The following is an 18,004-nucleotide window of genomic DNA, read 5'->3' on the forward strand; positions in this document are numbered from 1 at the left end:
CAGGAGCTTCATTCACTGTGGGACTCAATGAATTAAATTCTAACCTGCATTCATCCATTTCTTTTTAAAATTCTAGTATTTTACCTTAAATACCATGCAACAGTTTACCCTTACCCAGCTTACTATTTACAGAGTCAAATCTTTCCTAGCTTCTGTTTTGCTTTGCTAAACAAGCCAAGCCTTCCTCTCATGGGAAAATCTCTTCAGTGTGCTGATCATCCCCAATGTCTCTACACCTGTCCCAGTTTGGATTAATCTTTCCAGAACCTGCATGATTAGAATTGAACACAGCTTTCCAGATGAGGTCTTATCAGCGTAACAACCCTGCCAGAAATCTCTCATCTGATAACACGCTGAGAACACACTTGCCTATTTATAGGCCACATAATACTGGTGGCTTTTATTTACTGACTGATATTCAGATATTTCTCCTTCTTTGCTTTCAACTGATAAGCACCTTGTTGGTAGCCAAAATTCTCAACACTTTCTTAGTGCATGACCTGGTACTTTCTACTATTACATTTCTATTTTTAGTATTACAGTCTGCAACATTTTGCAGTTCTTAGTGTATGACGTGCCTATCCTCCTCTGCATTGATGAGGGTTTGAAATGTTGCCTCAGCAATGAATTTCATTAGCAGATTGTTTTCCATTTTTTTTTGCCAGTAACCTTAATGAAAGTATTACAAAGATCAGTCCCCAGATCGTTTTTTGTGAAACACCACAGTCTGTAGGTGACATCCAACCCCATTATTTCCTTTTTCAATAAAACCTCTAATCTCTCATTGAAGTCAACTTCTTAGCTACTTGACACTTCGTGTACTACTCCCTCATTTTATCCAGTGTAAATAGTTATTTCCATGTGGCAGCCTTCAGGTGCTTTACTGAAGTCCAGACTGTTCAAATGCACTACATTTCCCTTACAGAGGTAATCAGTTACTTTGTCGATAAAAGCTGTCAAGCTAGTCCAGCATAGTCTTTGGTGAATTCATGTCACATTTTATACCACTTACCTTCATAAGGTCAAAAGACTTCACTTGCAGAGCTACCAGTCTTTAGTTATTCCTTCAAAGAAGGTGTTTTATCTACTGTTCAGATTAACTGATATGTACTTGTTCAGATCCCCTCCCCCCCCCCCCAATTGTTTATCTGCAGGTCATACTTCTGGTCACCCCGTGGTCACATAGTATTACCCTGAATTAGATAGTCACGGTACATCAGGATAGCTTGATTTCATCACAAATTGTTACCACAAAGCTCACAATTTCATTGTACAATTCTTCCACTCTTCTGAGACAAAGACTATTTGGTCAAATTTTATTTCCACTCATTACACTATTGTAATACTTAAATTTTGCTTCCAGCTTCATTGGGTTAATTTCCATTTCCAAATCTTGCTACACACTGACTTCTTTTGCTCCCATGTCCAATGCCATTGTCCTAACTGAAATTGGAGACCAAGTATTCATTTGATTGCCTGACTATACATAAAATTGCATTTTATGTCAGACCCATTTTCACTGTGGACCCACTACTGCTTTCCCTTACCTTGCTTTTACCTACATGCTTAAGGAATACAGCTGTTTGCTTTCCTTTCCTTTGCAAAGTCTAACCCAGCATGAGCTTTGGCAATGTTTACTTTATCCTCACAGGTTTTTACCTCCAAGACAGTTTTTGTTTTCTTTCTCCATCCTTCGTAGTTTTTCTCAGTTTATTCCTAACAGCCTTTTTTTCAGGGCAATTACTCACTCAGTACCATTTTAGTCTTTGACACAAAACTACATGGGCCATGCCATAATTAGTGGCATTTACTTCCAATCCCTCTCCAGAAAGATAAAATCTCATAGAGACAACTGCCCAGAGTGTTTTTCTCTCTTCCTTAGCATTATTGAACTCTTCTATGATGTGGGCAAGTGGCTACTGTGCCCTTGGCTAAAACTACAGGGCTTCTTTATGGTATAAACCACAGAAGCTTGCTCAGGAGGCAGGTGGGAACATTACCTTGCATTTCCAGGGATACTGTGGTCTCTACCATTTCCTGCTGCTAAGCCTTATGTTGTGTTAGTATTTTCAAAGTTTAGTGGAACTGGACAGCCTTTTCAGCTGGGATTCACGTTCCATTTCATTCTCTCTAAATGGAGATAACACCTCAGCCAAATCTATTTTTGTGATCTGTGTTACATTCCCCAACCCTGAGTTCACAGTAACAGGGGAACTGACCTGGAATATTGCTCTGCCACTTCTGGCTGACAGTAAAAAACCAAAGGACTCTGGGTAACACAAGAACACCAAGGTGAGGGAAAACAAACAAGGGATATACTAAAATCATCATAAACCAAGAGTTTTTCTACTACTTGGAACTCTTCATATATAACAGAGCCATCGGCTAGGCTCAGCTACTTCAACAGAAATATCTTTTCACAAGCTCTTTTTAACTTGCTCTCTTCTGATGCATACCCCGACATAGCTGAAAAGTCCAGAAGCAGAAAAAAATGATGAAAACAAAAAGAACAAGAACTTTTTATCCATCTGACATTATTTTACTCCTCTTGTTTTCTAACAATCTTAAGGGGTTTTGTCAGCCTTTTCAAAGTAAAACAAAAAAAGAAATATAAAATCATTCCCATGTAATTAAATGAAATGAATGGAATATTAAAAAAAAAAAAGCTTCTTCCAATGCTGCAATATTTAGGGTGGGGAGAAAGACTGGCAGCAATCACTCTAAGATAAAAGAGAACTGAAAATCAAGGTGACATCTGTTTACATGCATTTCGTGAACATATATGATCTTTCAGTTGTTTTTCAAAACACAAATCATCATCGCCCTTCTCATCATGAAGACCCAGCAGAACTGGTACATAGAGAATCAAACTAATTCTATCACAGCAAAAACTGCAAGTGGGAGTAAGTGACTCAATGTAACTGTGTTAAAAAAACTGAAAAGATGGAAAATCTGCCTAAACTTTAATGCAAAAGTATGTGGTCAAGCCAAGATGTCCTGTGAGCTTGATAAGCACTCAGAATCTCAAAGAAGTAGAAAGGCCATTGCCAGCACTTTCTCTAATTAATTTATATATCCATATACTTGAGATGCAGGATTGGTCACATCCCTCCACTTGACTTTGCAAAGAAAACAGCTCTACATCAGAGAACATGATACAGAAACTCAACTGATTACCAGCTTCAGCAAGGGATTTCTAGGCGTTTGCTCTGTACGGACCAGTTGGTTTACTTGTCTGCTGGTTTTGTTTCTAAAAGGTACGATGAAGACTTATCTGGCTAGCTGCAAAGCCATTGTCAAACTTGTTACCAAATATGAAACAGGAGAAATGCTACTGATAGCCAACTTTCTGCACCACAAAGCCATCAACTATCAGAAAGAAAAGCATTACAGTTCACAAACCTACCCAGGGGACGAAAGTAGGTGTGAGATACAGGTATCGTTAACATGATCAGATGATGAACAATTTGCTCATATTATGCTATAAAGTTCACACCAATTCATTTGAAGCTACAATAAGAAAATATAAATAGGGACAAGGAAATTTGAAGCTTTCCTACCCTCATTTCCTCCATATATATATGGTGCTATATGCATGGGCAAGGTCTATTCCAATGCAGTTCTTGTAGATGCTAAAGTTTATTCTCTAATGTTCCTCTGGAGGGGAAAGGTGCCTCTCTCAAATCATGTTGTATTCCCCAGACTGTTTTGTAGCTTGCTGGGGGGACATAGCTGCAGAGTGCACTCATTATCCATTAGCTGACATTCTACCTTGTCAGTGCATCTGGGCCCACAGAGCCAAAAGTCAGCAACCAGTCATAACTGAGAGAAAAGGAGCTGATGAGGCTGCATTTGCCAGGAAAAAAGCTATGTTACTAGCCAGAGAGGCGAGCTACCTGAAAGACAAGAGCAGCTTCTCATGCAATCAACTGATAGCTAAAAATCCACAAACAACATCCAAAATAGGACACATTTAAAAATCTGCTGCTTTACTTTGGAAGAATCAGTGGGCCATGTACACTACACAGATCATCTAAAGGAAACCGTTTTTCTTAACAGGACAGGCTGCTTTGCTGTTGCCTGAAAGCTGCCAGAGTCCTTTATCTCAACCTTGACATAGCCTGCCTCCTGTAAAGAAAATCGTATGATCAGAGATAACATTCCTACACTGAACCGCTCTTTGCCTGCATGAAATGCGTCCTTTTCCAGCAACTTTGGCAATTACTGGAAGGCTTGGGAAGCTCCTCTTGAGAGAGGATCTCATCTTGATTTTCCCCCAGTACTACCTTGTTCTTAAAATCCACAGATTATTCTCAGGAGCTAGATGAAATCTTGTCAAGGTTACTCCCTGACAGAACACTTGCTCAAGATACAGGAGAAAACTGGGAATCTGAGAACAATGAGTTCTTCCCAAAGGAAAACAACCTGCCTATTTGACTAGAATTTATTTTTCGATTAATCATGTAGTCCATCTAGACTTCCTTTTCTTAGTCCAATCTGTTAAGATCGCAAGCTCTCCAAGTTAAATGTCATCTCTTGTTAAGTGGGGGTCCAGTATTTTGCAGACTCAGCTGTGGCCTTGAGGAGTTACAGAAATTCAAATAAAGGAGTCTACTGTGAAACACATGCAAAAGGGGGGAGGAATTAATACATTTCTCAGGAAAATCTTCATTCTGGATTTCTCAAATCTTTTGCTTTTATGATAAGGTGAAACACTGTACCTGTTTGTTTTCACTTGTCTTTCCCAAACTCTTCAATTCTACCTCCACACAATTGTTTGAGAACACAACTACATCAGACAAAAGAACTCCTATAGAAACAGCAGCGTAGTGCATATGACAAAGTACCGAGATGGAAGATGGAAACTTTTGTGGGGGATTTTGAAAGTGATGCAGTGAACTCTGAGTCAGAAATGCTGAAAGTTGTCAGATTCCGTTGCCATTAATTTCCAAGAATATCTTTTGGGGTAAGGTTTCTGAAGTGTGCTTCCAGTTCAGCAAACATTATCACTGAGGTATAGAGAAGGCAGCAAATGAGATCCAGCAGCATTTTTAGGCTTCTCATTTTTCATCTGTGTTAATGTCAGATTGAGTTTCAGCTTTTCCCCCAAAGTTTCACCCTCAGCCCCTTCAATTCCATTAACTGCCTCCTTGATTCCAACTCCACTTCTCATCCAAGGGCCTCAAAGTGTTTTACAAATATTAGCATATTAAAACAAACCTATTTTGGAAATAGGTGAGTACTGTGGAGGCATTGCACAAGTCCAGACACAGAGATTAAATACCAGCAAGGCAGTTTCACAACAAACTAGTGGCAGTGCCAGAAACAGGATCCAGAATGCCCAACGTCAACCCCTTCACTCTCAACTTCACTTTAAGTCAAGACAAAACACTTTGAAGTAAGAAAGGGACTAAAATATGTTGGATTTTAAGCATAATGATTACATGGTTTAAATGAGCAGGTTGAGCCACAGCACCTCCTATGAGATGCTCGCTGTGCTCAGCACAGTGTGTACAAAAACCCCCCAATAAATCTGAGTACCAAGGCCTGTTGTTGGATGCTGCACATATTGAAACATTAAGTCAATTAAGACATTATATTTAAATAAGTGCAACTGATTTCTTCTGAGACATAGCCAGAAATCTTTTCCTTAATCCTCTCCAAAATTAGCACCTAGCCACTGTTAACAATTTTTGTACTGTACAGTAAAAGATACCTAAAACATGTAGACAGCAACTCTAAACTGACCTGCAGAAGTGCGTTAAATGGAATGGACTTTTTAAGGGTTAGGAAGAAGTTTAAGGTTTTAAATAGAGATTTATCCACCCTTTAAAATTTATCTTCTCTTTTAAGAAATGTCTCCAGGAAACTGCTGGAAGGAGCCCAGCAGGTCTGGTGAATTCTTGTCACTGCTTGTTCACACAGCCTCGCATCACATACTGCAGAACTGCACATATCCTGGTAGGATCCCCTGAATTTTGATAAGCACATCCTCAGAGCCAAAAGGGGTAATATAACACCTGCTCAAACAGAAACAAGAATGCATTTATTCGAATGTAAATACTCAATAGTCATCAAATGTCAATGTTATTTTGATATAATGCCTCAACTTTCTCTCTTACTATCCTAGGGTATTCCCAAGCCCTCAGGAAGCTTGAATTACTCAGCTGTATTAAGAGGCCATCAAATCTTGAATTTTCTGATGTCTGTGTTTCCAGTTTGATCCATAATACGTTCTGCTAAGTATAAAACCCCTGAATTCAAAGAGGACAGTATGATAAGAAAAACAAAGTCTATTCACAAGCAAAATATCGAGAGTGTCCATGCACAAGATTCAAAATGAGCTCAAACCTCAAGACGGCCGTACTGAAATTCTTCTGTAATGCACGTGTATCAATCATACCAATAAATAGTAACTAACTAAGCTTTCTAGAAGATATGCTCTACTGAGTCAAAGCTCTTGGAGTTTGATATGGGAATTGTACATAGGCAAACTGTCTTATGCAGGTTGGACTTGATCAATACAACTGTCCTTAAACTGACATTTAAAATCTAGGGAACTAAGGACCAGACACAGAGCAGAACAGCAGCACTCTCTAGCCTACCAGAAGAAAAAGGGTTTTGCCACTTAGCAACCAATATGCTCAAGAGCTCTACTACCATATCAAGGCTCAGTCCTCAAGCTGTCAGTCTAGCAATTCTTCCTAGCAAATTGGGTACCTAAACAGAGAAGTGGGGAGATTAAGCTGTATAGACAGAAAGGCGTTTTATCTAAATATCCTCTCATGCATAAGTACCCAGCAGAGAGTTATTAAAGAACCAACACTACTTCCAGTGCTGACCAAGAAGTTTTATAGCATTACTTGATTCAACAGTACACAGCACATGAAACAAAAATCAGTGAGAGTCCTGTCAATATCTACTGGTTCCCTAAGCAAAGAGGAACAGAGAGGCCCCCAAGACACCCCCCCCACATATACTATTATAATGTGTATGGGAATAACTGACAGCTAAAATATTCAAGGGATTCTGAAACAGATACCCCAGAAACAAACATATGAAGACTTAAGTCCTCCTCCACACATTCCACAGCCTCCAGTTAGAATTAAGTTCTTCATACCTCAGATACCGTCAATAAATGTGGAAGCCTGTTCTCTTCATCATTATGAAAGTGCATTGGACTGACTACTGAATGAAGTTAGTAACTTATATGTTTATCTTATGGGTGTTGCAATGTTTTCCCCACCCCCACAATATTTTGGTTAAAATAGACTTCTAGAATTGCCAAAACAGACACTGACAAAACACTGCTTCCTACAACATCAGTAGTGCGAGGCCTAGAAACAGCTGTCAATTTGACTGATCTGACCTTTCTTTGGTTTTAGTGGAAGCAACCAGAAGTGAATATAATTAACCAGTTTTATTTCAAGGTCACCTGTAATTTATACTTACGCCTTGAAAACAAATAAAAATTCATCTGCAACTTATACAATAAAGAAAGAAAACAGTGTTTGAGAAATAATGTTTTTCATATGCAGATGCATGAAGTAGCAGTATTACTTAATGAAATTTAAAAGTTCAGTATATGGTTTAACAATACAGAAAAGTTGTCTTTGTTACAGCAGAGGTATAGAATAATCCAGGAATAGATCTATTTTTGACTCCTGGAAAGAGTCCAGTGTTGTAGCTGGTGGGTGGAGAAAAGAAACAGGGGAAAGGAGGTATTAGGTCACCTCATCCAAGCCCCAGGGAACACTGCCAAGCCTGATTCTCCTTACTGCATCTCTTCTGGCAGAAAACCTTAACATTTGTACAGATTTCAATTTTACTGCTGCCCAAACAGGTTTCCAGTACTAGAGGTATAAAATCCCTACATCAGTTTATATTAAGTCTGTTCATTATTGGTGTGTCTATTACTCAGGAATAGTGTAAGTCAGTAACATACTACCAATCATCTTCCATTTTGTTGGTATCATCTAAGATGTCTGAGCTCTAGTATTTTGATCAGCTCTATCATATATTGCCTGGCCTTGTTTCCATTTCCTGAAAGAAGCTGAGTGTGGGAAGGCTGAGGAGCACTAAAGGATAATCTGGCTAAAGATAACATTACTTCGCAGGCGTAAATTTTGTCCTAGAAGCTATTAAAGGTATATTACCTCAGAGAACCACTTGCGATGAAGCACATCCAGGGACTGGCAGGGAGAAAAAGGAAAGAAGAGAAAGGGTACGCTGTATTTTAAAATCACCATGACCTTGGCTCATGAGGTTTACCCCCTTTTTAAGTGAAGTACTCTCTTTGTTTTGTTAAGTAACTTGGAAATTAATATTTAAGAGTGATTGTTCAGTTATAATCCAAACAGTAACCCCTTTTATGTTGTTAGAAAGAAAGCCTCTGCTATGTTCTCTACTACATAAGGCTTCATGTAGTTTATTCATTGTGGCACCTATTTCTTGCCACTCATACGTAGCAGCCTTCTAGAACCTATCATTTCACCAGGAGTGATCAGACAGGTGATTCCCACTGTGCAAATAAGTAGCAGAGAAACCTACCACAAATATTGGCTACTTTTTATAGAAACTGGTACTTCCAGTTCCAGCTTGGATATTGGATGATGTTTTGATCATTAAAGAACAACCAATCAGGAACTAGAAATTTTATCATACATAACAAAAGTGTGGAATATCAAATGTTTTCAGTTTCCTGTTCAACTTGTGATCAGATTCAAAACATAGCTTTCAAATAGATATCTTCTTTCAGCTACTGAGCTAATAACCACTCTCTTCTATTGCAATGTACTACAGATTTCCATAATTACTGGATCTCAGAATATATTTCGATACTAACCATGTCCTTACATAATTTCTATCATTTCTGTCAAGATTATGAAGTGCTGCAAATGGAACAGGCTGAAATCTGAGGCTGGCAGTTACAGGAAAATATACTGGAGAATACTTGCCCTAAGTAAAAAGCTCTATATACTCCAAAAAGCATAGACATCTGCTCCTTCATTCTGTTGCATACTTTTCTATTATCTACATTTATCCCACATACTCTTGTATAACTTGTAAAACAACTGAATATTCCAAGCAATCCAGAGCTTCACACCTTAGTGGGAATTTTTCTGAAACTAAGAAAATTCTTGTATATAGGTATATAGCTAGGTATATTCAAAATCTGTTACAGTTCTAGAAAGAAAGCTTCCAAAACACACATTACTGATTAAAGATCACTTATACATCAGTTCTGATATTTTAAATCACAGAGTTACCCAAGCCTTAAAGTATTTGAAACATCTCTTGGGTAAAAAAAGTCCTATTTTTAAACACTTCTACCCGCAAGCCATCAGATAAAGGACAGTTATGAAATTTTCCTAAAAAAGAAAACACAGCCTTCTGGGATGACAGCAAACATGAGAAATGTCAGACTAAACAAACATTTTTGAGAGAAGATGTAAGCAACTAAACAGAGCATAGAAGTGCCATCTCATCCTTAAAGAGCATCTGCCCAGTTTTGTTTGGAAAGCCTAAGCTAAGCTCTACATCACCAGGATGAGCTCAGCAACCACTGCTCCACCTTCCTCCATAAACACACTTCGTAGAAGCAGAATAGGTTCAGTGTTGACTCTGGTGTATCTATTCCTTCCCTTCAGATTATAGCTATTTGTTTGGGTTTTTGGGGTTTTTGTTTTGTTTTGTTTTGTGGGTTTTTTGGTTTGTGTTTTTTGTTTTTTTTTTTTTTTTTTTTAGAGTTTGGTTTTCTCCCCTTGTTTCTCCTTGTATTTTAAGATACATTACCAACTACATACCTTAATATATTATGCTGCTGATCACAAGCAGGTAGTAAAACTATCATTGGCTTGTTTTAATTGGTGTAGAGGTGAAGAGACATTTTATTCATTCATCTTGTTATTTTAAAAGTACCTTACACTTTCTCATCACTGTTACAGAACATTAGTGGAAAAGAGCTGTATGAAACAGTTACTCCGTTTTCTGCCATACCAGATGAAGAAGTGTAATATGTCTAAAATGTAAAACAACTTGTACACAGCAGGCTTTCTACACCACCCTAGCAATGCGTGTTGCAAAGGAAATGGTCTATAAAAACATGCCTCTTGGAAAAACTGCTACCAAAATATATCTGATGAAGCAAGCTGTTTTGGGATGCATGGTGCAAAACATCTTATTACTCCCAAAAGCTCAAATCTTAGAATGAAGTTTCCAAACCCCTGTAATAGCTAATTCAGTCCATCTTCAGTGGAAGTCATCTGTTTTTTGAGGAAACAAAACATCCACATTGCACACAGACTTTTGCGCACTTGTGAATGGCTCGCTACCTCAAAGTTTTAAAGTGATTTACACACCTAATTATGATACCCTGTTTCTAAAAATTGTCTTTCATATATTATTATTTATATAGTGGATTTCAGTCCTTCAATTTTAGTTCTGGGATAAATAGTTGGATGTTAGCTAGCAGCCATGTAAGATTTTTCTGTGCATAATTTCTTTCTGAGGATGTTAAGCGAGGACATTAGCTACAAGAAAGTACATGATACCTCATTTTCTCTAACATGAAGACAATATTTAATCTATTTACTAAGTTCTACAAGTCCTAAATAATGTTAGAGACCCTCAGAAGTGACAGATGCAACGGAAGGACAAGTCTGTGTAATTCAAGATCCCAGAATAGCATATTCAGAAAAATCAATGTGTTCTCTTTACAGAACTACAGACAAAGAAGCACATACACTCAGCAAGAACGTGGCCAGGCCCAAATCATCTACTTCTCTTCCTCATTTTCAGGTCATTTTATTTGCACAAAAAGGTTAAAAAGAATGATATTTGACATAGTGTGTTACTTGGGGCTTTATTTACAGAATAAAGTTTCCTCTAGAGTAAAACATTTTAAGGTAAGTATCTTAGGTTGGAATGGGAGCAAGGAGGAAAGGTTGCAGTGAAGGGAAGAATGCTTGAAAGGTTCAGTTTTGTTTCATAAACAAAAATAGAATGCCTTTAACAAAAAGTGACTTTTGAGTGTCAGGGCCACGGAAGGAGTTCCCTGGCAGCACCCCTCTCCCATCCAGTGGGGCAGGATACAGAGCTCAACTCTTTCCATAGGCATTAGTAAGAGGGCCAGAAGCCATGAGACTAGAGAATAACCACAGGCACAGAAACAGAAAGTGCGAGGCATCTGTGTAACTTCAAAGAGAATGAGGTGAAAGTGCCTGAGAGCTCTCCCATCACACAAATACTTGGTTTCTCCAAGTTTTAGCTGAAAACAATGTCTCCCATACTGGTACAGCAAGGAAGTCTGATTTCACTTCTGGTGGGGATGAGCTCAGGAAGTGCACCTCACTTCATTTTTTTTTTTTTTTTTTTTTTTTTGAATTCATGAAGCAAACATTTGATTTCTGAAGAGCATACGTGTAGCTGCAAAGTTAACAGCTTTCCTGATACAGAACAGTGGAGGCTGTTCTAGCGGTGCATCAAAATGACATTTCTAGTTCACGTACGAGCACATGAAGTTTTACACTGAACACTGATAGCTCCTTCTCAGAACTGAAGGCCCATTTTAGCCTCAAAATCAGGACTACTGATCACAGTAAAGAAAAATAAAAGGCAATCACAAAGGCATAAAGTGATTACTTTCCTCCAAAGAAGGAACTCTTACGTATAACAGAATTGGTTTGCGGTTGCAGTTATGTGAGCTACCATTTAAACATAACTACTCTGGCCAAATAAACCCAAAAGAGAAGGCATAGCGTTCACAATTAGACTCTCAAAAGTCATCTATTATCACAAGGTTTTAGTTGCCAATGGTGCAGCAGAAAGCATGAGAAGCATGCAAGAAAAGACATGGAATGAGTCCCTAATGTAGACTAATCCAATGTATCTTCGAGAACAGGAAAATGCAGCTCAAAACTATGATCCAGCTCTATCTGTTTGTCATGGTGAGGACATTACAGAATAGTCTCTTAACGGTCTTGAGGAAGGGAGGTCATCTCCTCATGCGCCATTCTCCTGCGAGAAGACAACTGTCCAGCTAGAACATAAGACACAGGATTTGCCTACAAGGCTCCGTATTTACTCATTTTCTGCCTTTCCATCACATCAAAACATCCCATCATCACAGCAGCTGCTATACCAACAAGAGGAACCAAATCCTGCCAAGACGCTTACCTGTCACGCCAGGTGCAAAGGCTATGCCTCCCTGTTCCCAAGCGCTGACTTGCACTCACCCACGTTCCTCCTTTCCCCTCACACGTGGGTATCACTGCCTTGCTTACAGAGTGCAACAAAGACCTCTGGCCTGCAGCAAGGCACACAAAACCACCTCCCAAATTGACCAAAATCAGTGAAGCTGCAACACTGAGAGCGCATCTATCCAAAGCCAGCTTTGCCAAAGCAGTAGAATATTGAATATGGGGGTCCTTAGCAGGTTTTCTACAGCAATATGTCATGCTGTCTGTGCAATGTACACTCTGCACTCTGAGCAAACCACAACATAACAGCAAAATTTTAAAAAAACACAATACAGAAGAAGCCTGAAAAGTGATACTTTGCAATGACAGACTGCACGTGACACGGAGCTCCCCAAAATGTCTTTTGCATTTGAGCTTGCCAGATCTATTCATTCCACTCTCTCGCAACTCTGTATCCCCTGCAGCATCCCTCCCCTGGAACCAGTGGAGGGAGAAGGGGGAGGACAAAGAAAAACTCAGAAACCTGAAGTTTGTTTGGAATTTATTCCCTTGAACATTTCACACAGTTGAACAAATAACGTCTTGATTTCACAGCAACAGGAAAACCACGTGTTACATAATTCAAAGAGACACACACCCAAAACAAAAACAGGTTAAAAACAACTACATAAATCAAAATCTTCAAAGAGGCTATACAATGGAGACATGAAGCCTTTCTGAGCACTGATCGTCTCACTTGAACATTATCTGTCACCACGCTTATTTCATGCACACTCCCTCCTTTTCTGAGGGAAACAATCTCAAAATGGTCATTTCTTAGATTCCTTTTTTCAAAAAAACCAGACATTTTGATTCTGCAATTTAAAAAAAAAATCCAACTCCTTCACAAAAACTTGATACTATTTTTCTAAGACACAAAAACATTCCATGAAGCTCTTAAAGTGCCCAGAAAAATTCATATCACCCTTCAGAATATACACATACAAACAGTAAACAAATATTCCAGTGGCACAAGTCTACAGGTCTGAAAGCTAGAGAGAAAGGTGGAATCGGGAGCCCAGTTACTCCCAAGAAAAAGTGTTCTTAGCAGGATCCAGCTATGAACGCTATTTTATATATCCTCCCTTGGCCCCCAAAACATTTTCCAGGATTTTTCAGTGAAATTCTATCAGGTCAGCTGCATCTCCACTCTTTAGAACAAATAATCTTTCCATCATGCCTTTGCCTTTCCAAATTTTCTGGGCTTCAAATTGCTGGTCCTTTAGCATTTGCCTTTCCTTTAAGCCAAAGCCACCCAAATCCTGATAAGAACACTGACAAGGAACATGATGGACTGGGAACAGTCAAGCACTTATCCTAACAGAGATTCCTGGCTTGCTATTGAGCGATGATTCACTGGGCACTGAACCTTGGTCCTAATAGGGCAACCCACACACTCTCCTCAGCTTCCAAAAATACAGGGTCTGGTTCTTAAGTCTGTATTTTAAATGTTCCAACAGAGAAAAATAAATCTTCCATCAGATCTCTTTGGAGTTGTATGATACCCCATAAAAGGGTTCAGTATCATGTGCCATGTCCTGCAAAACACCTCCATGGCTCCTCCAAACAGAACAGACAACATTCAAGGCACAGCAGTAGAGGAATTATCTTTCCTCCCAGTTTGGTGGTACATCCTGAAATAGGGATGTATTTCCTTCTTTTCTTTTTTTTTTTCAGGGGGGCGGGGGGCAGTGGTGGTGCACGGATATGGATGTGTTTGTAAATGCACAGTTCAGTGGTTTAAAATGAAGGCACCACAAACAGAACACAATGTCATAGAATTAGTTTGCTGCTATCTTCTGTAATTTAATGTTTAAAACAGACCAAATTAAAACAAGAACAAAAACCAAATGTGAATAATAATGAAAAGAAGTGACCAAATGGAGGATTTCATGACGATATGTTTGTTTGCACAAGCAAAAAGTATTGCTTCAAGCTGAATCATTTTGACAAGTAAGGCATGTTCAATGTATGCAGAACCATAAAGAGGCAATGATTTTGAACAAGAAGCTTATTTCTATACAGAAATCTATATAAAATGTATTCGTACTTCGTTAAGACACAGAAATAGAATTGTGTGCAAATAATATTGGATACGTTCATAAAGATTCATTAAGATTGTAGAGACAGTTAAGATCCTTTTGAAAATGTTGCTCACATAATTTACTTTAAAGGGCATGCTATTTAGAGGAAGCAGCCACCCTTTTCTAGCTCTCCAAGTCAGCAAAAGAACTTCCTCATGTAAAGTCCAGCTTTGCTTGCTATATACAACAGATTAATTAAGAGTCCACTGTGAAGGGCTTTGCTCAGAGCGTTGCTCCCTGAAAACACTTAAGGCACATCCAGAGGAGGATTTTTAATTTTTCATATTACATACCTATATCATATCCACTATATATTTTTGTGATTTTAAAGCAGGAGACCTAGTACCTCTAATTTGTATTGCATTTTTCAGTTTTGCATACTATGGCTTATATTCAGCTGCTTAAATCTTTCACAGGTCAAGTAACTACTGCAAAGATCTCATGACTTGCCTTTTATTGCTGTACATTTTGAAGTATGAGTTTCCCTAGCAGGTCTTTCCTTTATGAACTCCTTGTTGATGATAGGGACAGAAACATATTGCTTTGAGAACACAAGCCTGAAATGGGAAACATCTTACAAGAAAACATCACTGGCTAAAGTCACCCCAAAGAGCATATCATAAAGCTGATAGGGGTAAAGACTGTTCCAAGTCCATCTGTCAAGAAAGAGCTGAAAGTTCAGAAATATGTTCTTACAGACCTTTAGAACAAACAGAAGAACAGCATTTGCATTAAAAGCACATTAAAACCATCTATAGTACTGTAAATAATATTCAAAAAAATCAAGACACAGCAGTTACAGATTATCAAAGGGAGAGACAGTTGAAAAGCAAAGTTGGGTTTTTTTTTTTTTTCCTCTTGGCAATAGCAGCAATTTTGGCACAAAGGCAAATGCAGAAGATAGAGAAAAACAGGCAGACAGGGTACAGAGAAAGGTCACAGAATCTACAACAAGCATGCCACAGTTCAGCAGGACCAAAAGCACAGTAACAGCTTTTCCCAACTTCCCTTCCCCAGAGAGAATGGCACCCATCACTCAAAAGCTTGTTGCCACTTCCCAAACTGAAGGGTTGATCTATATTGCAAGGGCCAGTTTGACCATAACCTCCCTGGGAACATCCCTTGTAACCAGCACAGAAGATGCCATGCAGGCTCTCTGGCAAACCAGGCAAAACCTTCACAAGAAGGGTGATTCTAGTTGACTGCTAAACCAACCTCATCTTCCTTATCACAGACTGTGCCCTGCAACTATCGTCGTTACAATACAAGGGACAGACAAAACACATTAAATGCCGCCTAAGACTGCGGCCACCCAGTGAGGGACTGACATCTTTAGCAAAGTTAATACATGCCAATCAGGTTAGTAACACATGACAAGAAAGAGCTTGTTGTGACCAATCCTACCTCAGCTGACCAAACCTGATAAATGTTATTTTGTGGTTGAATGTATTTTAAGCATTAAGATGGCTAAAAAAGAAGAAGTCAGACTTGGTGGTATAGCAAAGGAGGCAGTGAGTGTAGGGGGAGAACCCATGCAATTTACATCCATTTGGGATTCCATGGCAACTAAAAAGCAGGCCTTGCATGAGTCACCATAAAACTCAATGAACAAGCACTTTTGCTAACTCAGGGCTGAATTTAACTCAGAGGTATAAAATTTTTAAAAAGCTGGGGTTTTTTTCCTTGTATATTCTTTAATTCATGTTTCTGCTGTACACCTTCCTTTTGCCTTCTAAGCTATCTTTACATCTCCATCAAATACCAAACCTGTGCATATTAAACTTTTTTTTTTTTTTTTTTTTTTTACTTAATTGTCTTAGAGGCAACTGACACTCCACATCAAAATCTACCTTGCTACTGAGGATTGGCTCAGACCTCAGGGTCTGAAATTGCTACTGCCAAATTTCATTTGGTGGCACTTGCCTTAAGGGAGGTCCAACATTTTCAGGTGTATGACCTGTATTAGATGAGTCTACCACATGGGTGAAGTGGAGCCTTGGAAACAGAGCTCTGCCCCTCTCTTCATTTCAGACAGGTTTTTGCTCAAGGTATTTCCCTACTCTACAGTGAAAGCAGAATGTCTATAGTCTCTTAAACAGACAATTTAATAAATTGCAAGACAGCGTATACTCAGATAGTTCAAAGTCAGCAGTTATACTGAGATGTAATCTTATAGACTCCTTTTGATTATTCAGGAATAATATCCTATTCTTCCACTGTATTAGCAAGCTTGGTAATTCAAAAGGGTTTGGTTTCTTTTGTTTTTTCAAACCATATATAACTGTAAACACATCGTGGGTTTCCTGACCTACCTACCCAGCAAGAACAGGAGCTAAAGGTAGGTACCTACAGAACATGACTTCACACTAATACACAACTGACCTGCCTTTGATGACACTGTGGCTTGCTTTTAAAGTACATTGCATTTAGCCTCCTCCCACTTCTTAACGACTGTTAAGCCAGTAGTTTTAAGATATACTTAGAACTTACTTCACAAAGAAAACAAAATCAGCCACTAATGGCATTTTTCTAGCAGAAAGGGGGAAAATGGCAGAGGCACTGCTCACTCTTCTACCATTAAATGTAATTCTGTCATGCACACACCAGAATGCACCACAATACACTGCCTTAAAGATGACCTAGCTTGACCCAGCTAAGCTGAGTATATCCTAATGTACCTAGGGCTCTGCAAGAGGGAAAGCTTTAAAAGGTCCAAAAGCTTTAAAAATTATGCTACAGTTATAACTGCTTTAGAAAAGCAGAAAGCAAACAGAAGGAGACCTAGATTTCAAGTTTTGCCATTTGATAAAATGGTGTCTGTTCCATTTTACGCCTCTAGAAGTACTACAGTTCTGCAACAGGATTGTGCCACCACTGTGTTAAGGCGAGATGGAAACACCTGATTTATAGCTGTTTTATAGAAGTGTATAGCAAGCCATGGCTTATTGTTTGCTCTACTTAGTGATCACTTAGATGCTATTTACTGAATGCCCATTTATAAAAGTAATTAAATTTGATCAGTTGGAAGGACAAAATCAGAGGAAGGAGACTTTCTGCCAGCAATTGCTTTGGTAAACTAATTGATATACATACCTAAACTCTCTTTCCACTTTCATCACCAATAGCTTCCCTCTATAAACCACCTTATTCTCACATCAGATGCCCTGTGCTCCAAGAAATATTTTTTCCATTCACCTTAAAGAATGTCCTCCAGCTACAAAAAAAAAGTCTTCACGTTTAGGGAAAGCAATTTTAAGCCTATCCAGTTGTACAAAAAATGCTCTATTTAACCCACCTGTCCACAGCATTTGTCATTCTTCCATACCTTTTCCCTTTCCTCCATCTTGCCATATGGAAATTCCACACAAATAAAAGAGGAAACAGTAAATGTAACTACACTTCAAGAATCAACTATGCACGCTATGAACAAATTTCTGTTGGATTGCATTCAGTTACAATCTTAGAAACACTTGTAAGAGTAATACCAAAATCAAACAAAAGTATGATTTTTATTTGCCTGCATGTTGTTAAGGTCTTTTCTCAACTGGCACTGAGAAAACATTCTTTTCTCAAAATGTTGCTCTATGTTCTCTCTCTAAAAGCAGCTGATTTAGTTTATCCATAGTGTTCTGGAACAAATACTAAAAATCAAATCTCTTCCTTTTCCTGACATCACTAAAT

At 38.6% G+C, this 18,004-nt stretch overlaps 1 protein-coding gene across 1 annotated transcript in view; it reads right to left on the reverse strand.

Moving 5' to 3' along the window:
- MICAL3 (microtubule associated monooxygenase, calponin and LIM domain containing 3) overlaps positions 1-18,004 on the reverse strand; it is a 165,226-nt gene that overhangs the window by 50,389 nt on the left and 96,833 nt on the right.

This window comes from Aquila chrysaetos, chromosome 17 (genome assembly GCF_900496995.4).
Source record: "Aquila chrysaetos chrysaetos chromosome 17, bAquChr1.4, whole genome shotgun sequence".
Lineage (NCBI taxonomy): Eukaryota > Metazoa > Chordata > Aves > Accipitriformes > Accipitridae > Aquila > Aquila chrysaetos.